The sequence below is a fragment of the Mytilus californianus genome, unplaced genomic scaffold (assembly GCF_021869535.1).
Source record: "Mytilus californianus isolate M0D057914Y unplaced genomic scaffold, xbMytCali1.0.p SCAF_6, whole genome shotgun sequence".
In the NCBI taxonomy this organism is placed as follows: domain Eukaryota; kingdom Metazoa; phylum Mollusca; class Bivalvia; order Mytilida; family Mytilidae; genus Mytilus; species Mytilus californianus.
This window is the reverse complement of record NW_026262712.1, coordinates 86193159-86199065: the sequence shown is the minus strand read 5'-3', so window position 1 is coordinate 86199065 and position 5907 is coordinate 86193159. Positions and strand designations below refer to the sequence as shown.

The 5907-nt window shown below is 32.1% G+C and overlaps 1 long non-coding RNA gene across 1 annotated transcript; it reads right to left on the bottom strand.

Annotated features, from left to right (window-relative positions):
- Window positions 1-4034: 4034 nt before the first annotated feature.
- Window positions 4035-5499, bottom strand: LOC127704355 (uncharacterized). The gene is made up of 2 exons (XR_007983240.1): window positions 5370-5499; window positions 4035-4438 (listed from the first exon to the last, which is right to left on the bottom strand). It is a non-coding gene; the product is annotated as an uncharacterized LOC127704355 (long non-coding RNA).
- Window positions 5500-5907: the final 408 nt, after the last annotated feature.

Genomic DNA, 5907 nt, shown 5'->3' with positions numbered 1-5907 from the left:
TAAAAACGGCAATAAACGTTAATAATACTACAATGTAAATCAATTATTTCAGTTGTAATTGATGTTTTGTCATGGGACAACTACATGTATGCCAGGTTATGAAATACTTATCTGATACCAGGCTATCAAAATTATACTTCGGATGACGATACAATGTCAGCAGCAAATGAACAGGTGTAATAATAAACAAGAACTAAATTTAGCCATTGCGCTATAACGTAGTTTTGAAAAAGCATGATGAAACTGGATTTTAACATACAAATCACAAAATAGGCATCGATGAAAAGTTAAACGATGTTTACAACAAGAGAATGGATACGCATGATTAACAACCACTGATGTTAGTAAGAAGGAAATAAACGGACACTAGCTAATACTTTGGTGAGGACTTCTAATAATGTAAGAGAGTTAAATTAACTAAATGTACCTACTACTTTGATAATTACTCCTGATACACATAAGAGAAGTTAAACTGACACTATCTAGTGTTATGACGATGAATTCTGATACATGTAGGAACAAGCTAGTACTTTGATGATGACATCTGACACATGTAAGAGAGCTAAACTGACACTATCTAGTGTTATGACGATGCATTTTGATACATGTAAGAGAGTTAAACTGACACTATCTAGTTTTATGACGATGAATTCTGATACATGTAAGAGAAGTTAAGCTGGAACAAGATAGTACTTTGATGATGACTTCTGATACATGTAAGAGAGTTAAACTGACACTAGCTAGTACTTTGATGATGACTTCTGATACATGTAAGAGAGTGAAACTGACACTAGCTAGTACTTTAATGATGACCTCTGACACATGTAAGAGAAGTTCAACTAACACTAGCTAGTACTTTGATGATGACTTCTGATACATGTAAGAGAAGTTAAACTGACACTAGCTAGTACTTTAATGATGACCTCTGACACATGTAAGAGAAGTTCAACTAACACTAGCTAGTACTTTGATGATGACTTCTGATACATGTAAGAGAAGTTAAACTGACACTAGCTTGTATAATGATGATTACTTCTGAGATATAGAGAAGTTAAACCAACACTAACTATGGTACTTTTATGATGACTTCTGATAAATGCAAGAGAAGTTAAACTTACGCGAGTTAGTACTTTTATGAAGAATAGCATTTTTTTAAATCTCGAGTATTTTTAGCTCAAACATCTGCTGCGAGTTTTGACGTTGAGTGACAATAAGATATTTGGGATAAATATAAATCTATTGTAATGCATTTATGATGACGTCAATAAAATTAGTAAAGTAATATCAAATACCGAGAAAATCCATTGTAAATCACATTGTATGAGCAAATCAAATAACTGCGTACTTTACTTTTAATCACAGCTTCATCGTTATTCATATAATGAAAATGAATGAGACAAAAATGATTATGTAATGCAATATTTTAAACCTTATCTGCCCAAAATAAACATCTATTCCAAATAGTTCTGTCGATATGAGTGCGATTACAATACAAAACGACACGAGGATTGATAGGACATTTCAGAACCACTTAACCTTTGCGCATATTTATAGATTCCCTTTTATGATACATATCCCAAATTAGATTACTTGATTACACATGACCACAACATTTCTCTTTAAACAAATATATATACATATATGAACGGCCATCGTAGTGAATAGGAATGTAAGCCGTCGACATTTGAGATCTGGACACACTAAGGCAGATCTCAATCGACTGACTTTATATTACCATCATTGACCACACTACTGTTTGGTCAAGGGAGGAGGGAATCATTCGGGAAAGATTTTGGATAAGAAAATTAACCACGTTGGCACCAAACGGGATCAATGAAATAGTGAAGTTCATATCGAGCAGAAGATGAATGTGCTAGTTTTATTTTGGATGCATACATTCGAGGCCTCTATTACTTATGCTTTACGTGAACTGTGAGATTTTAGAATTAAACAAGCGTGGTTCGGTTAAAATGTTTTATTACGTTCAATCTTTTTTTAAAGGAAAGTTTCGTTGTTGATTATCTTTGTATGTAAGTAAGTTTTTGGGAGAAGTAGGGATTTGTTGTATTGTCCAGTGTATTTGTTTATGCCTGTTGTCATTTGCTGTATAGGAATAACAAGGTTTATACAGAGTAGCCATTTGGCTGCATCCAATAATATACTGTAATTTTCCATGTTACTTATATCTCGTAGGGGCATAACGTTGGTAAATTAATCAACCCGCAATGATTTTTAAATTCGTTCGCGATATTGCTGATGTCAAAATTGGACACTTCATCAATTTTCGACGAGGAATGTAGGCGTGAGAGTGCTTACAGAGTTGATATGCCATATTATTTAAATTTCCAAGGGCATAACCCCCTGAAATAATCGACCGTTCCTCATATTAGAATTCATCCGATATATTTATAATTGCTATGACAACTATTTCTGGTAAATTCCTAAAAAAAATCCTAAGCGCGGTCTTTTTAAATATTTTCAGAGTGTCAGTATCTTATCATAACATGCATATAATGCGTAATCTGTCTTTTTGTGTCGTTGAGTTGCTGTCTCATTTACTTATATCCCGCATCGCCTTTCATCTAATCTAAGTCCTTAAACAAACAGTTGTTTTGCTCTGCTTCACTGGTTTTCTTTTTCCTTAACGAATTGGGTACCATCTTAATTATGAATGCGTATCCACACCTGCTATTACTAGAGCCAAACGTAAATACTGTTGTTATGCAATACTCTAACATTCTAAACACCAAGTATAACTTATTCTATGAACTGTTCACAACAACAATTACTGTACAATTAATGTTCTTTCTTGGAGTTATAATTTACTAAATAATTGTCTGGCATTACCATTTTACGATCTTGTCATTGGATAAAGACACCGACATACAGAAGTCTGTTGATAAATTATGAAAATTTCATTGTAATGAAACTAATTGGTTCCAATACCCTCAGTCAAATAATACTTTAAATCGGTTTAGCGATAGCTTGTTTGTCCTTTTTGGTCATATAGCTCTTCGCTTGTTGCGGTCCTTATACACCCTTGGCTTTGCGAGTTCCTGATAAAGGTAAATCAAGAAAGGCGCTTCGGATGCAAGCAATTTATAGCGTGCTATTTTTTTTAAAGTACACTTTATGAAAATTCCTAAAAAAAGATAAAAGTTAAACAAAACAAGCACAATTCCAAAACTTAACAAAACACACCAAAAACAAACAAATGGACAAACTTTCAGGAATAAAAATGGCGTATACAAAATTAACTATTCGTAGTAACCAATAGATACATATGTAATCAAAACACATTATTACATCAATATTAAAAAGAATTTACTACTTACGTTTATTAACGATTAAGACAAGGAAGCAAAGACAAACATTTTAGTTCAATTTGTTTAGTTATATACACAGTTTCTTTTATTTGCTATTCTATTCACCAAAAAAAGCAAATAAAAGCTATCGAGGAAGAATTAAACATTCTACAATCACATAGGAGTTAACTTACTTCCCCATACAAAATAAAACAGCAACTCTCATGTTTCAGTTTCCTTTCCTTGTGACCTTTATGTTTCATTTGATACTGATCAAGAAATTCCCCCTTTTGTGATAAAGCAAGTGATTTTATAATTAGAAAATAGAACTATGAGCTATTACTGAAAACCGATACCCATGTTAAATTGTTTTGTTATAAATTAGGGCATTAGTTTTCTCAATTGAATTATTTCATATTTTTATGTCGGGGCCTTTCATCATTTGTTTATAGCTGACTATACGGTTTTTCTCATTGTTGAAGGCCGTATGGTTGCCTACAATTGCTTACATCCACTTCATGTTTCTCTTTGGCAATCATACCACTTTTCCTTATTTTTTTATATTTTATTATTCTGTAAACAGGAAGACGTTGAAATGCAATTGATATGAAAATGATCACACGGTAAACCATGTTCCAATGAAGCCTGATAGCAAATTTCAGGAAGCTCTCATTTGTAGTTTCCTGTAAGAATAAATTGTCCATACCTCTTTTAATAAAAAATATATCATTAAGACTTCTTCATACAGATGTATACATTCATCACTTTGTTTTATTCAATGCCTACTTAGTGAAATACATTTAGTTGGAATTGAACATTCCGCGTCAAGGAAGGGGGTTATTAGCTCTTTGAAATCGGGGGTTGCCTTGTCGTTATAGATGAATTCCGTGCGGCTGTAAGTACAACGAAATCGACGGTGACAGATCTTTTAGACGGGACAGCTTCACGTTTCCTTCTCAAACCATCTTTCAAGTAGACGTTGACGGCTTTGATAGACTGTACTGCTTCACGTTTCTTTCTCAAACCATCTTCTAAATCGACGTCGACGGATTTAACAGACGACACGACCTCACGTTTTCTTCTTAAACCATTGTCTAAACCCAGGGGAACACAGTTAACAGCATGAATAACATCTAAAATAAAATGCTATTGCATGATTATAAATGATTAATTTACCACAAATAAACTTACAAATGCAATGCATGAATATGTAGTACTTCTGTAATACATAAACTATAGTTTGCAGACTCACATTTGTATTTTATTCTTTACAAAACAATGTTAACCTTATTAAGACTTTATCATATCGCCATCTTAAATGTCATTAATTTTCAAAGTAAATTACAATAACGGTAAAAATATTATGTATCCAAATGCATGCAGAATTAGAGAATAATGGATTTTCGAAACCAGTTGAGATATCATTATAAAAGTGTGTACACATTGTAAATAGATATAAGAAGATGTGGTATGAGTGCCAATGAGATCCAAGCACATTAGTAGCATGGAAAACAAAGCAAAACACTGAAAATACGTATATTGTTCATCTGGACCCATTTTTTTAGTCACGATCGCAAAATTTGTTTACATCCACTTCATTTGAACTTTGGTGGATAGTTGTCTCATTGGTAATCATACCACATCTCCTTATTTTTTATATTAACAGATTTTTAAGTTGTGCCCTACAATTACTATTCTTAGACCGGCAATCGTATCGTGGTTGTGAAATATTAATAAAAAAGAAAAACCTTTGTTTAATTATTTTTTATTTAGTTTCCTTTATTATTTCATATCTTTTTTTTAACATTGGGAACGGGGGAGGGGATTAACGAGCTGGGCAATTTCCTTATTCTGCACATTTGATATAATCTGTAATCAATAGTATTAAAACTCCTCCCTTGCTCTTAATATACACGTTTCGAAATGTTCATTATATATTTTACTTTAAATTCATTGACATTTTAATGTTTTATTATTTGATCAGTGAACACAACTATACAAAAAATAATAATAGAATCCTGGTCATCGTAGAAAAAAAAAATAAAAAAAAAAATATATACTTACAAAATATCATTGCACAAAAACAAAGAAGTGATCTGGAATTCATTGTTAACTAAAAATGTAATCCAAAACAAAGTGTTAAATTAGCCTCAATTCACCGTCTGTCTTGGTCAAGTCAATACATGTATATGTATATATAAGTGTCCTATCAAATCGTTACGTAGGTAAACATTATGATTAATTACAAACATTCTGGTAACCTACCGTACTTGAAAATACTATTAAATTTTAATATTATGATTTATTGCTTGATATGGTTACTGTTGACAAACAAATTTCTTAGTTTTCTATGTTGCGTTTTGTGTACTGTTGTTTGTCTGTTGGTCTTTCTTGTTTAGCCATCCTGGATGTTGTCTCTCTTTTACTAACATCCTAGTAACTTGATTGGTGCAGCTCAAAGAAATTCAAAATGATCTAAAATTGTAGGACATATAATTGCAAAAATTTCGGAAATGCCGTTTTATAAAAGCTTAAGGGAGCAACAATTTAACTTCAAGGGGGGTTATGTTATTTTGTCTGAGTAAGAAATATTTATTTTTAG